Here is a 16,861-nt window from a genome sequence, read left to right as displayed (position 1 = left end):
CTTGTATAAATATCAAGAGCTCAGATCAAAAACCTAGTTCTAAGCAAAGAAGGGAAGGCAGAAAGTTGGAAGGAGTACATAGAGGGCCTATAGAAGGGCGATGTACTTGAGGGAAATATTATGGAAATGGAAGAGAACGTGGATGAAGATGAAATGGGAGATACGATACTGAGTGAGGAGTTTGATAGAGCACTGAAAGACCTAAGTCGAAACAAGGCCCGGGAAATAGATAACATTCCGTTAGAACTACTGACAGCCTCGGGAGAACGAACCCTGACAAAACTCTACCATCTGGTGCGCAAGATGTATGACACAGGCGAAATACCCTCAGACATCAAGAAGAATATAATAATTCCAATCCCAAAGAAAGCAGGTGTTGACAGATGTGAAAATTACCGACTATCAGTTTAATAAGCCACAGCTGCAAAATACTAACACGAAATCATTACAGACGAATGGAAAAACTGGTAGAAGCCGACTTCGGGGAACATGAGTTTGGATTCCGTAGAAATGTTGGAACATGTGAGGCAATATTGACCCTACGATTTATCTTAGATTAAGGAAAGGCAAACCTACGTTTCTAGCATTTGTAGACTTAGAGCAGGCTTTTGACAATGTTGACTGAAATAACATCCTTTAAATTCTGAAGGTGGGAGGGGTCACATACAAAGAGCGAAAGGTTATTTACAGTTTGTACAGAAACCACATGGCTGTAATAAGAGTCGAGGGGCATGAAAGGGAAGCAGTGGTTGAGAAGGGAGTGAGGGAGTGTTGTAGTCTATCTCCGATGTTATTCTATCTGTATTTTGTGTAAGCAGTAAAGGAAAAACACGAAAAATTTAGACTAGGAATTAAAATCCATGGAGAAGAAAGAAAGACTTTGAGGTTCGCCGATGACATTGTAATTCTATCAGAGACAGAAAAGGACCTAGAAGAGCAGCTGAACAGATTGGACATTGTCTTGAAAGGAGGATATAAGACGAACTTCAATAAAAGCAAAACGAGGATAATGGAATGTAGTCCCATTAAATCAGATGATGCTGAGGGAATGAGAGTAGGAAATGAGACACATGATGTAGTAATAAGTTTTGCTGTTTGGGGAGCAAAATAGCAGATGATGGTCGAAGTAGAGAGGAACGTCGAGTATAGATTTAAGAGTCAGTAATTTTTTCTGAAAGGTATTTGTATGGAGTGTAGCCATGTATGGAAGCGAAACATGGACGGTAAACAGTTTAGACATGAAGAGAATAGAAGCTTTCGAAATGCGGTGCTACAGAAGAAGGCTGAAGATTAGATGGGTACATAACGTACCTAATGAGGAGGTACTGAATAAAACTGGGGAGAAGAGAAATTTGTGCCAGAAGTTGACTAGAAGAAGGGATCAGTTGGTAGGGCACGTTCTGAGGCATCAGTGGATCACCAATTTACTGTTGGAGGGAAGCTTGGAAGGTAAAAATCGTAGAGCGAGACCAAGAGATGAATACACTAAGCTGATTCAGAAGGATGTAGGTTGCAGTAGTTGTTCGGAGATGAAGAGACTTGTACAGGATAGAGTAGCATGTAGAGCTGCATCAAACCAGTCTCTGGACTGAAGACTACAAATACAACATGAAATGAAGTCATCTTAACTTCTGAACGGTATGTGTCATCACGTTAGAAATGCACAGTTGGCCTCGGAGAATGATGGAAATTAGTATGCGCATGAGCCTTGTTGTCGGCTATTTGCACGTGAAAAGTCACGGAACGGCGTGCCTGAGATACAGTGCTTGTTATGGCATACTATCCCAGAAGTAACAGAACAACTGCGGCTCAAAGGACGTTTGCGACCGAATTCAAGCTGAAGACAACCGGTTCAACTGTGCCAACAATCAGGAATTTTATTCGCAAATTTGAGAGATTGGGTAGCATTCGTGAAGACAGTGTTGGCAATGTCGGTCGTCCAAAAAGGGTGGAGACACCTGAAAACATCGAGAAGACACGCGCTGTGTTTCAGACCAGCCCCAGGAAATCGATCAGACGTGCTGCACAACAGGTGAGAATCAACTGGGAGACACCGCGACAAACTGTTGTTAGGGACCTGAACTCCTCCCATACAGAATTCAAACAGCTCATGAGACAGAGCTCGATCCCAACTAAGCGGGAGTGTGTTTGATGTCCTGGTGGAGCACTTTGGGGACCGTATTCTGGCTCTGTGGTACCCTCACTTCTGGTATTTTTCTATGTTACAAAAATCTGTTAACCATTTTCCATCGGAATTACACGATGTCTCCTTGCAACAAGACATCTTACTTCACTGTTATCTGTTTTTCATCGTGACAAAACACCTCTGGTTGCAACAAAACACATTATTCTTCATTAGCCTCCATTTACTAATATGTTCCTTCCCATGTCACGTTCAGTAAACTATACATAAACAATTCATATTCCACTACCCATTTTTCATTAGAACACGTCTCACTACGCGAAGTTACCCCAAATCCTCATTAATCACTTCATTTTCAAAACCACATCCTGTAATCACTTCAAATTTTAATAATCCTCCCTTCCACAATTAAAAATTTCTCTCTGTTCATAACCTTAAACATGACAATACCCCCTGCTGCTTAAACTTTCCTATAGAAGGGAAAAATTTGAAGATGATAGACTACAGTTCAGAGTGGTAGAAGAGGAAGTTTGACAACATGAATAGAAACTGAAGTAGTCTTGTCTGTAACTCGAGAACCTAGTAATAGTCAATTACCTAGCACTACGAAGAGTGTAATGCTCTATGAGATATTTACCCCAACTCCTTTTTTTATCTGCACGGTACCTGCAGCATTACTAAACTCAAAACCCTGAGGTGTCCATTTCTGGATTTAACTTTCCCTGGCCATCCAATTACTAGAATACAATTCTCTCTCCATCTTACTTTCACGTCGCTTAACAAAGAAAATGTGCCTGCTTAACACTTACATTCATACAGCATGTAAGAGAACTTACCTCACTAAGCTATATTTCATCGCTTACACCTTCACCTATCACAACAACGTCAACGTCTATTTCCTCCACATACACCTCTCTTATCTCCTTAAAGCAACCATTTCAACCACAACGTATGACCCAGAAACCACTGCCTGTTCATTCTAAACTTCCACCTCTTCATTGCAGTAAGAACCCCTTTTTGTGCATTACTACCTGCAAACACAACATTTTCTGATCCTACTGCCTGTACTCAATAACCACTGACCTTCACTGAGGCACTCTCTACTTTACTTTCTTCAATATTGTTACTGTTACCCATCATTAACCTCCTGTCACCACAGTAAACCTTCATTTTACCAAACGTTACAGCGGACTCTAATTTATAATCCAGAATGGATACCAGAACATTATTACTTCCAAATTTAACTTCTATAATCATTTCTTGCCCTACTTTGTAAGAATTTTTATGCAAGAGATGGCAGCTGTTACAATTGTATAACTGTACCGAAAATTCCTTTACCAAATCATCTAATCCACAGAAGTTGTGGTCACATCTAATAGGATAGACTCTGTATAGAAAAGAGTAAAACAAAAATTGAAGAGCACAGTGGGAACAGAGCCCAGAGAGAAAATAGTTAGGATAGAGTGAACGAGAAAATAAGAATGGACACACCTAGGTAGAGGAGGGATCACTCACCAAGTGTTTTTCCTACCAAATTCAGCAGACTCCCTACTCCATTTGTATCCAAATCCTTGTCTAATAAAATACAATGTTTGACCCAGGCTACAGCCGTATTCAAAACATCGTCAACATAAACAGTTATTTTTCTCAGTAGTTCGTCACCTAAAACTTTTGACATAGTTCTCAGAAAAGCACAAGTACTTATACTTAATCCAAATGGTACAACCTTATATTGATAACACTTACCTGCAAACAAGAATTCTGTGTACTTCCCAGATTCCTTTGATAGTGGCAAATTCCAATAGCCACGTGTTACATCCATTGAAATCAAGAATTAAGCCCCTTTACATTTTTGTAACAGTTTATCAATGTTTTCAGGCTTATCACTTTCTGGTCTAACAATTTTATTAAAAGCCCTAGTATCCAACAAATGGCTCACAGATCCATCTCTCTTAATAACCACAATTAATGGATTGTTGCACAAACTTACAGCTTTTTCAATAATTCCCCACTTATGCGTTTTTTGGATGAAGTCGCTTCCTGCTCTCCTATGCTCTTCCTGTAATTGTTCTAGGTATTTTGAAAAACTATGCATCTTCTTTCACAGTGAAATAGCTTTGATAATCCCTTAATAATTCTGGCTGACCTAAGAAAAAGTTTTTATGCTCTTTACTCTTCCTTCTGGCTTTCATTGAATTAATGTATTTCTTCTACTTCCCCTTCTGCCTTGTCCTGTGCAACCAGCAACTCTTCTGTATTAATCCCATTTCCTCAGTGCCGTATTCATTATACCCGCTCATACATTCCCTTTTTCTACAATACCTCCTGGGAAAACTGTCAAGCCCCCCGCAGTTAGATTCTTTTTCCTAGAAAATGGTATAATTACGTTTCTTCCCCGTATTTCCAACATCATAGAATCCTCATTGACACCTTGTTTCCCTTTATATTGATTGAAAGATCCACACTTTTCAACATGTTTACAGTTAATCCTTGAATTATTGGGAATTTATGATACAGTTGTATATCATTTATTCTAAGAAGCATCAACACTTTATACTTAACAGGTTTCTTAATCATTCCTGTGGCTACAATTAATTGAATCCCCATATCAGGCATTATTTCTAATTCCTCCTTGCTATTTTGGCTAAAACTGACATGATGAGACCGAGGTTGTGTACAATTAATGTAGGTTGATTCTTAGAAAGAAGAAGACAGTAACCAGACACTATTAACAGTGCTGTTTATTGAATTAAATAGCGTCGTAACCGGTTTCGAACTGACAAGTTCATCATTAGATGGATGTTCACAAGATTCACAAGATGCGCTTTACATAATCGTCAGTTTTCGATTTTTATTCTCCCACTGTAGCGAAATATTCTTGAAGTGTTGGTGGCCTACGGTAGAAAACAATGTTAGAAGCGCCCTATGTGAACATAACTAACTTCCAAACTATGTAATACAGAGTAAACGAATATATGAGGTTAAATAATTATAGTACTTATATAAAAAATTCTGCGAAATTTTGTTGCGAAGTTGCAAGATTGTATTTTTGAAGTATTGCAAAGTATATGCACCACTTATATGATTTGCGTATCACTATATTGTGCTGCATATACTTTCCATATTGTACGACTGTTCACAGCTGTTGCGATCTCAATAGGCACAATGTAACGCTCTACGCCTCACGCCTCCAATTGTTGTTTACATTTTTAGACCAATTCCTCTCACATGTCTGTATTTCCATTCTCAGTTATATAAATAAAAAAGTCGTCATGACATATCCTTAAAACTGGCGGAAAATATTGGACCTCTAGTTGAATTGTGTGTGACAGCGAAATATACTCCAATCACATAACGATATTGTGGTCTGTAGTCTTATTATGTATTCTAATTTTAGTACTCGTCTCAAGTGTTCATAGCTCTTAGCGTATGCCTTTTCGAGTCCACGTTTACTAGACTTTTATGCTTCGAAATATCGTAATAACACTGAAAACGACTTTGTCCTATGGGCCAGACTAATGGATCACCACTGTAGCCTTTGTCCTATGGTACACTACTTTTGAATCAACTTGCATATAACAAGACTGCCTCTCAAAAGACGCCAAACTGAGACTGAGCAACACTGTCATCACAACAGTGTGCCATTATGAAGCAGAGACAAAAATGGTTCAAATGGCATTGAGCACTATGGGACTTGACATCTGAGGTCATCAGTCCCCTAGAACTTTAAACTACTTAAACCCAACTAACCCAAGGACATCACACACATCCATGACCAACGCAGGATTCGAACCTGCGACCGCTCGGACACAGGAGCCGGCGAAGCAGAGACACTCATTTCAAACCGAGAGAAAAGAAAATGAAATCCAAAACAGAAGAAAATGAGTCAGCAAAATTTTAGGCCCAAATTATACTGAAGAATGAACATACAAACTAAGAACTACTAAGGAGATTTAAAAGTATACCAAAATGTAGTCGTATACGAAAGAATGAAGAATAAAACTCTATGAACATATTAAAGGAAAGGAACAAGCTACATTAACTAGAAAGCTTGTAGAATACTACGAAACTCATAGTAAAGCTAAAATTGTATCAATAAAATGATTCGGTGTAGCGAAAAATGCCTGAAGTGGGCAGGAACAACAACTTGATATACAAGAGAGGCAAATATTAGGCACACAATTCAAAACTAGAAAATTGGCCGGGGAGAAATCCAGAAAAACTGCGTCAAACGATACGGTAACAACGCCTTCTGAGAAATTAATGTAATGTGCATGTGGAAGCTTGTGTATTTCCTATGTTTGATCGGTTGACACGTTCCGCATTAGCACGTTTATCGTGAATACGATCTATGAAACAAGTTACTATACACACAGGGGCAATATATACAGCAAGGGAAAATATTTCACGTGTGTACTATATTATACTGATGTTCAATGTATCCTAGATCTTTCAATATACGCTTTTGTGAGATTCTTTCATTCCATTCATGAACACTCGGGAATACACTATGTGATCAAAAGTATCCGGACACCCCAAAAACATACGTTTTTAATATTAGGTGCATTGCGCTGCCACCTACTGCCAAATACTCCATATCAGCGACCTCAGATGTCATCAGACATCATGAGAGAGCAGAATGGGGAGCTCTGCGCATCTCACGGACTTCTAACGTGGTCGGGTGACTGGGTGTCACTTGTGTCATACGTCTGTACGCGAGATTTCTACACTCCTAAACATCCTTAGGTCCACTGTTTCCGATGTGATAGTGAAGTTGAAACGTGAAGGGATACGTACAGCACAAAAGCGTACAGGCCGACCTCGTCTGTTGACTGACAGAGACCGCCAGTAGTTGAAGAGGGTCGTAATGTGTAATAGGCAGACATCTATCCAGACCATCATACAGGAATCCCAAATTGCATCGGGATCCACTGCAAGTAGTATGACAGGCGGGTGATATAACTTGGATCATCAGCCACATATCTCGCCAGTAAATGCGAAACGACGCCTCGCTTGGTGTAAGGAGCGTAAACATTGGACGACTGAACAGTGGAAAACGTTGTGTGGAGTGACGAATCACGATACACAATGTGGCAATCCGATGGCAGGGTGTGGGTATGGTGAATGCCAAGTGAATGTCATCTGCCAATGTGGGTTGTGCCACCAGTAAAATTCGGAGGCGGTGGTGTTATGGTGTGGTCGTGTTTTTCATTGAGGGGACTTGCACCCCTTGTTCTTTTACGTGGCACTGTCACAGCACAGACCACAATGACGTTTTAAGCGCCTTCTTGCTTCCCACTGTTGAAGAGCAATTGGGTGAAGGCGTTGCATCTTTCAACACGATCGAGCACCTGTTCATAACGCACGGCCAGTGGCGGAGTGGTTACACGACAATAACATCCCAGTAATGGACTGGGCTGCACAGCGTCCTGACCTGAATCCTATAGTACACCTTTGGGATGCTTTGGAACGTCGACTTCGTGCCAGGCCTCACCGACCCACATCGATAACTCTCCTCAGTGCAGCACTCCGTGAAGAATGGGTAGCCATTCCCCAAGAAACCTTCCAACACCTGATTGAACTTATGCCTGCGAGAGTGGAAGTTGACATCATGGTTGAGAGTGGGCGAACACCATATTGAATTCCAGCATTACCGATGTGGGGCACCACGAACTAGTAAGCCAATTTCAGCCAGGTGTCCGGGTGCTTTTCATTACATAGTGTGAGATCCCGCATCCGATCAAATTTTACGACGGGCGTTCTACACAATTTCACCAACGCATAACGTAAGTGAAACATTAAAAGCTGCGGATAGGAGAACTAGGAAACCTGTCGAATATCAAAATATCATTCATTCAGCAGCATATCGACTTTACAAAGCGAAGTTGTTCGAACATCTGTCTTGTGGCGATGGAATATTGCGAACGCTGACATCCGGGACGCTTGATTAGCAGTACTGTCTGTAACATTTGTAGTTCCATGGTTCTGAAACCCGAAGAACCATCTGCTGGGGAGCCATCACTCTGCACCACACTACAAAATAACCAGCATGGTAATTATTAACGATATAGGCAGTGCCGAGTACTGAGCTGTATTTAAAATTTCATAATCGTGCTACACTTACAGTCGTACAAAATAAAATTGAATTTTCGATAATGTAATGAGTTTTGACAGTAAACTATGATATAATTAGTTTTTTGAGTTAGGTCTCAGTCAATTGAGATTTTCTGAAGGACGACATTATGTAAGCTGTAGTTGTATATTACAAGTATCACAGAATATATAATGCGCTCAGTGTTTCAGGACTCATGCTTTCATCTTTAGCGATTGTATGTAGCGTTATACGATTGTTGTTTTAATGTCACTCATATGGACTAGACCCTTTGACAATTGCTACTAGTTGAAATTTGCGAACAGCAGGTTAAATTAAGGCAGTCATAGTGAAAATAACGTCGTCCTTCGGCGTATGATGCAGTTACTCTTACGTTATTACCATAATACTTCAGATTGTTGCTGCTGTCAGTACATGCTATGAAGTTGCGAGGAAATGATCTTCTTTGACATAGAGGTTGAAAACACAGTTCGATGAATTTGTTTCGATTTAAGTCTCCGACACACGCGTGTGTCGAAAACGGTTTGCGGTTTTTCATAAATAAAAAATTACAAAATAATCCGATGCTCCGTTAATACAGTTTAAGTGGCACGAAATACTCGTAAAATTAAGAAGGTTGGCGGATCATTAGTTTAAATGACAAGCACCAGTTAAATTTCATTTTGTTTCATTTAACATTTGAGCCACGTTATTTATGAGACTCTGAATCATTCTAACATGAGTGTGGCCAACTTACGATTAGGCACGTTACGACGAAAGATGTGTTGGTACGAATTCAGTGGGTGAGGTACAGGAAACATCCTTGAGCTGTGCATGCTAGGTCTACTGTCGTAAATCACTTAAGAGCAACCGTCTTCATCCTAGTGTCGACAGCGGTTGAACGTGCCTGTGGATCCGAACAGGCGATTATATCGCTGCCCCTGCTGTAGAAGAAATCCTTGTCCCAGAGGTTGTGGGAAGACGTGCTCTACCGTATTTTAGCACAAAGTTCAAGGCGCAGCAAGGAGAATCGCACTCACCATGCTTTCCAGAATATGCATAAATGGTAACATGCGATCATTGCAATCCCGCCGTATCACATCGTGGCAGTCTCCACCCGCCACCATAGAAAATTTCATTTCTATGTAGATACGAATTTTACGTTTACGATTTGTAATGTAATTGTGTTCTCAACTTGCGTTAATGAGAAATTCCATTAGCATTACTGTTAAGAACTATCAACAGTACCAGTTAAAGCTTCATTTTCCACATACATAATAATTCAGTGGAAATTACAACAACAGTTAATTAAGAGGCAATACTTCCTAACCTACCACAAGTCAAAAACATCATGCCGATGTTACGAAATTACTTTGAACATGGAAATTGAATAATCCTCACTGTTAGAAGACGTTTCCAAGATTCCACCTTCCACGGCTGTTATACCCCACATGAAGAAAATAATCATAACCATATACTAATATTAAAACTAACGTCTATCAGTTAAGCTTACGTTTTTTTTTATGAAGGACACCCGAAGCGTAAAAGCGCAAGGAACAAAACCAAAATAACAAAGTATATTAACTGAATTTTAAATATTCACATGCGGATAAGGAGAATCACTACAAACTATAGCCTATACATAAAACGCCATGTATCAAAAAGAGATGTCAAACCATACAAAACGAAATTCGTTGACAGAGACGACAATTAAACGTAGGACGTAATACCCTTTAACTATGTGTTATTATACACTCCTGGAAATGGAAAAAAGAACACATTGACACCGGTGTGTCAGACCCACCATACTTGCTCCGGACACTGCGAGAGGGCTGTACAAGCAATGATCACACGCACGGCACAGCGGACACACCAGGAACCGCGGTGTTGGCCGTCAAATGGCGCTAGCAGCGCAGCATTTGTGCACCGCCGCCGTCAGTGTCAGCCAGTTTGCCGTGGCATACGGAGCTCCATCGCAGTCTTTAACACTGGTAGCATGCCGCGACAGCGTGGACGTGAACCGTATGTGCAGTTGACGGACTTTGAGCGAGAGCGTATAGTGGGCATGCGGGAGGCCGGGTGGGCGTACCGCCGAATTGCTCAACACGTGGGGCGTGAGGTCTCCACAGTACATCGATGTTGTCGCCAGCGGTCGGCGGAAGGTGCATGTGCCCGTCGACCTGGGACCGGACCGCAGCGACGCACGGATGCACGCCAAGACCGTAGGATCCTACGCAGTGCCGTAGGGGACCGCACCGCCACTTCCCAGCAAATTAGGGACACTGTTGCTCCTGGGGTATCGGCGAGGACCATTCGCAACCGTCTCCATGAAGCTGGGCTACGGTCCGGCACACCGTTAGGCCGTCTTCCGCTCACGCCCCAACATCGTGCAGCCCGCCTCCAGTGGTGTCGCGACAGGCGTGAATGGAGGGACGAATGGAGACGTGTCGTCTTCAGCGATGAGAGTCGCTTCTGCCTTGGTGCCAATGATGGTCGTATGCGTGTTTGGCGCCGTGCAGATGAGCGCCAGAATCAGGACTGCATACGACTGAGGCACACAGGGCCAACACCCGGCATCATGGTGTGGGGAGCGATCTCCTACACTGGCCGTACACCACTGGTGATCGTCGAGGGGACACTGAATAGTGCACGGTACATCCAAACCGTCATCGAACCCATCGTTCTACCATTCCTAGACCGGCAAGGGAACTTGCTGTTCCAACAGGACAATGCACGTCCGCATGTATCCCGTGCCACCCAACGTGCTCTAGAAGGTGTAAGTCAACTACCCTGGCCAGCAAGATCTCCGGATCTGTCCCCCATTGAGCATGTTTGGGACTGGATGAAGCGTCGTCTCACGCGGTCTGCACGTCCAGCACGAACGCTGGTCCAACTGAGGCGCCAGGTGGAAATGGCATGGCAAGCCGTTCCACAGGACTACATCCAGCATCTCTACGATCGTCTCCATGGGAGAATAGCAGCCTGCATTGCTGCGAAAGGTGGATATACACTGTACTAGTGCCGACATTGTGCATGCTCTGTTACCTGTGTCTATGTGCCTGTGGTTCTGTCAGTGTGATCATGTGATGTATCTGACCCCAGGAATGTGTCAATAAAGTTTCCCCTTCCTGGGACAATGAATTCACGGTGTTCTTATTTCAATTTCCAGGAGTGTATTTTGCATGGAATAACCGTGGTTATGGTGATAGAAGATGTAACTAGCTTAGTTAATAGTTTTTAAGAGCTGCCATGACCCAAGTACAACAGGAGGCTGGGAAATTACTTTTTGCCGAGTGGTTTGTATTGTCCACATTAAAGCAATTTGCTCTTCTATGAAAAATATTTTATTGTTACAGGACTAATATTTTTCAACTGTTTTTGTTGGATTTAATCTAGGTGTTAGGAAGTCGTTTCTGAAGGTATTCGTCAAGAGTTTTGCCCTGTATGCAAAAGAAACGCGAACGATAAACAATTCAAGCTAAAAGAGAGTAGAAGCTTTCGAAATGTTGTTCTGTAAAAGAATGTGGGTGATTAGATGGTTAGATCGGATAAGTAATGAGGAGGTACTAAAATGCGTGTGGGAGAAAATAAATTTATGGCCTAACTAACTTGATTATAAGAAGCTATCGGTTGTTAGGGTACATTCTGAGGCATCAACGAGTAATCATTTTGGTATGGAAAGTTGTGTCTGGGTGGGTGGGAGGGGTAAATATTAGAGAGGAAGACCAAGCAGGTTCAGATGGATGTAAGTTGCAGTAGTTATGTAGAGACAAGAAAGACTTGAGCTTTATGGATCAACGTGGAGAACTGGATCAAACCAGTCTTCGGACTGACGACCAAATCAGAAACAAAGGTACTAATTTTGGTTATATTCACTTAAATTTTACCTGAACTTATTCCTCTTCTTCTTCTTTTTCTTCTCATGGCGTTAAAATCTAGGATGGATTTTAGCCGCTTCAACAAGTTTCCTCCAATCTGCCCTCTCCAGCGTAGCATCTATCAGATTTTAAATCGTCTTCCACTTCCTCTATCCACACTTTCGTGGTCTTCCTCTCCATCTTCTTCCAACTGACTTACATTCAAATATCGTTTTAGCTGTTTTTCGATATTCATGCTAAAGACACGCCCAAACCAGACTATTATCCTACTTTTTATTATTCTTATAATGTCAGCTCCTTGTATAAAGCGGTACGGCTCATTGTTCTGGATCTATAAAAATCACTGTTATCCTTGACAGCTCTACAGATCTTGTGCAGAACCCTGCGTTCAAACATACTGAGCTGCTGCTCATCACTACGCGTTAGTGCCCATGTTTCAGATCCGCAGATAGCAACTGTCCTGATCATGATTTTATAAATTTGCAGTTTCAGCTGTCTATTTAATGTAACCTTGAGGCCTACAATTTTATAAAGGTGTGGAAGCATGTATTACCACTTAGGACGCGCAGTTTTACTTAAGTTGACATGGAATTTGTCCTATTAATATTAGACCCCATATATTCAATGTTCTGCACATGTTCAAAATTGAAACCTGCTGCTGATGGTTTATGAAAGTTATTATTTTTCTTCCTAGTGAAATTCATGTACTTGGTCTTCATTTAATTAACCGAAAGCCTCTACGGAGCTTGTTTCAGCACATCTATTGTTCTCGAAAGTGAAAACCTACTGCTATTAGTAACTGCAACATCATCATCATATTCTTCACATATCTTGGTTGGCTTTATATCTATGTAACCAGGTATTCGACGCTTCCGGAAGACTGCTTCAAGAATCGAATTAAAAAGCATTGTGGAGAGGGCGTCCTCTTGTCTGAATCCATTACTAACGCCAAAGCATTTTCTGAGTTCTCCATCCACTCGCACTACAGCCTTGGAACCAGCCAGTTATGCTTGAATATGTGAAACATACTTAGATGGTATAGCAAGCAGTAGCAAATAATTTAACATTTCTGCCCTATCAACACTATCGAGGGCCTGCTTGAAGTCTATAATATTATACTGAGTGATCAAAAAGTGAGTATATATTGGAAAACTTAATAAACCACGGAATAATGTAGATAGAGAGGTCAAAATTGACACACATGCTTGGAATGACATGGGGTTTTATTAGAACCAAAAAGAAAAACCAAGTTCACAAAATGTCCAACGGACGCGTGAAAGATCTCTTGCGCGCGTCGTTTGGTGATGATCGTGTGCTCAACTGCCACTTTCGTCATACTTGGTCTTCCAGGTCCCCAAACCTCAGTCCGTGCGATTATTGGCTTTGGGGTTACCTGAAGTCGCAAGTGTATCGTGATCGACCGACATCTCTAGGGATGCTGAAAGACAACATCCGACGCCAATACCTCACCATAACTCCGGACATGCTTTACAGTGATGTTCACAAGATTACTCCTCGACTTAAGCTATTGTTCAGGAATGATGGTAGACATATTGAGCATTTCCTGTAAAGAACATCATCTTTGCTTTGTCTTACTTTGTTACGCTAATTATTGCTATTCTGATCAGATGAAGCGCCATCTGTCGGACATTTTTTGAACTTTTGTATTTTTTTGGTTCTAATAAAACCCCATGTCATTCCAAGCATGTGTGTCAATTTGTACCTCTCTATCTACATTATTCCGTGATTTATTCAGTTTTCAAACTTATACTGACTGTTTGATCACCCGGTACTGACAAGCGTATGTACCTCACACAAATATCTGATCTGTTGTTGACCTACATGGCCGAAATCCATGGATGGACAGATTAAGATACATAATTCAGTTTCACAGATGCCTGAGGATGGAGGAAAAATCATACTAAACTATGATCATTGTTATTTAAGAACATTATAGCTGATGTGATTTTCTGTTACTGGACCTAATAAATGTACACGGACGAGTCGCAAACGGCTACAGTTGTATACAGTATCACTCAACCCTCAAGTGTAATCACACGATGGAAACGATTGCGTGAAACAGTTCCGTCTGTTCGTTCGTGAGACTCGAAATAGAGTGACTAATGATGCCCAGGAACATGCCATGTTCCTTGATTTCCAGAAAGCGTTCAATACAGGTCAATTTCCGCCTTGTGAACGAAATATCAACGTACGCAATATCAGCAGTGTGACTGGAGTGAAGAGTTCCCACCGCGCTAAGTGGCAGCACTGTTTGAGGCGCCGTGTCACGGATTGCGCGTGGTGTGTTTGTGTGTGTGTGTGTGTGTGTGTGTGTGTGTGTGTGTGTGTTGTTCTTAGCATAAATTATTTTAAGTAGAGTGTAAGTCTACGGACCGATGACCTCAGGTGAATCGCATTTCTTGTTACACCTGGTCGATGGTTGGGTCCTTACATGCCGTTATCCAGGTGAATGGTTGCACGAAATATGCACTGCGCTACGGACGGCGACCGGTTAGGGCAGAGTTATTCTACGTGGTACATTGAGATGGGCTACCACTGGCATCACGACAGCAGTAAACTACGTGAACATTATTGCGGGCCACCCGTACGGCGATGACATCTCCCAGCAGGATAACTGTCCATGATGCAAGGTGAGAATCGTGCTACAGTGGTTTGAGGCACATTATAGTGAACTCACATTAACATCTTGGCCACCAAACGTGACTAATCTGTACCCACTAGAACACATATCGGGCTCCAGCTACGTGTCTGTAAACCACTATCCCGCAGTTTGCGGAAATTGCTTGGCCTGTGAGCAGGCACCTGATGCCACATACTTCTGGAATCCTGTCAAGGACTTGTAGAATCCGTAACATTCAGAATCGCTGTTGTACTGTGTTTGCATAGTGGACCAATACGCTATTAAACAGGTTGTCATAATGTTTCTGATCATCGGTGTATATGATTTAGTGGATAACGTCAGAGCCCCGCGTGATTAGCCGAGCAGTCTTAGGCGCTACAGTCATGCACTGTGCGGCTGGTCCCGGCGGAGGTTCGAGTGCTCCCTCGGGCATGGGTGTGTGTGTTTGTCCTTAGGATAATTCAGATTAAGTAGTGTGTAAGCTTAGGGACTGATGACCTTAGCAGTTGAGTCCGATAATATTACACACACATTTCATACACATAACGTCAGAAGTTCCGCGAGGCTTTTCGCTCGTGATTCTGTTTTATGTAGAGAGGTTGCAACGTTAAGAAACTGTCGAATTGCCGGATGACATGTAAACGATCGACATCTGGTTCAACAGTTCAGTACTGTCGCCCGCCTTAAATAAATGTAATGCATTGATCATAAATAGAGAGAAAGATCCATTTTTGAATAATAACTCGGTTGCAGAACAATCTCTGGAAAATATCTGGGAGAATGCGAACGGAGAGATCTGAATTGGAACGACCGCATAATACTAATTGGAGCCAAGCTGGTTGCCAGATTGAAAGTCATTGGATGCATCCTCAGGAAACGAATTCCACCCACGAAGGAAATAGTTAACGAAATCATCGTTCAACTAATACTTGGATAGATGAAGGAAACAGAGCAGATCGAAAGATGAGCAACCCGTTTCGTTCCAGGTTCATTTAGAAAGCGCGGAAGCATCACGAGGATGCTCATCCAGCTCCAATGGAAGAGCGACAGGAGACGCCTTGTGTATCACAGTGTGATTTAGTGTTGAAATTCAGAGAGCATAAGTCCCAATAAAAGTCAACCAATAAATTGCTTCCTCGTAATTATATTTCACGAAAAATTCTTGCCAAAATTAGAGAGCTCACACGAAAGTTTACTATCAGTCGTTCTTCTCGTGGAAACGGGGAAGTGACATTGTTTCATATAGTACCCTCTCATACACACACGTGAGGTGCTTGCGAAGTACAGCTGTAAATGTTGGTTCCTTGAACAGACTGTCGAAAGTGCTACAGAACGAGGTAACACCTCAACACAAGATATTTGGCACGTACTTGTGAACAAACTGTTTCCTTATTAGAAAGGTTGTGAATCTCATCGCACAGTAATAAAAAAATAATGAAAACCTAAAGAACCTCTTCCTCTAAACAAACTGTTATTACGTCACACGGCTATCGATAACTACCATATATCCTTAGCATCGCTGTGCCATGTTGAAATTTGATCTCATTCCTGAGAAGAAGCTATCAGGATTTCAGGAAGCATTCTCGGCAACGACTGATGAGCTGGAAGCCGTCTCTCCAATGTATCTCATAAATAACCTGTACATTTCACATCCTCACTCGCCAGTCCATGTGGTGGCTATCGTCATCGGAAATAAACTCATTCAAGAAAACAGCTCACTGCAGGCAGGCATTATCGTACTGGCGGAGGTTTGAGTCCTCCCTCGGACATGGGTGTGTGTGTGTGTGTGTGTGTTTGTCCTTAGGATAATTTAGGTTAAGTAGTGTGTAAGCTTAGGTTCAAATGGCTCTGAGCACTATGGGACTCAACTGCTGAGGTCATTAGTCCCCTAGAACTTAGAACTAGTTAAACCTAACTAACCTAAGGACATCACAAACATCCATGCCCGAGGCAGGATTCGAACCTGCGACCGTAGCGGTCCTGCGGTTCCAGACTTCAGCGCCTTTAACCGCACGGCCACTTCGGCCGGCTGTAAGCTTAGGGACTGATGACCTTAGCAGGTAAGTCCCACACATATTGTAAATGATGCATCTCTAAGTCGTCACACG

General features: G+C 42.0%; 1 long non-coding RNA gene across 1 annotated transcript in view; it reads right to left on the bottom strand.

Annotated features, from left to right (window-relative positions):
• LOC124723217 overlaps positions 1-16,861 on the bottom strand; it is a 420,152-nt gene that overhangs the window by 115,427 nt on the left and 287,864 nt on the right. The gene's annotated exons all lie outside the window — the stretch shown is intronic.

This window comes from Schistocerca piceifrons, chromosome X, assembly GCF_021461385.2.
Source record: "Schistocerca piceifrons isolate TAMUIC-IGC-003096 chromosome X, iqSchPice1.1, whole genome shotgun sequence".
Taxonomy (NCBI): domain Eukaryota; kingdom Metazoa; phylum Arthropoda; class Insecta; order Orthoptera; family Acrididae; genus Schistocerca; species Schistocerca piceifrons.
Note: the sequence above shows the minus strand (reverse complement) of the source record. Positions and strands in the feature narration are given on the sequence as shown.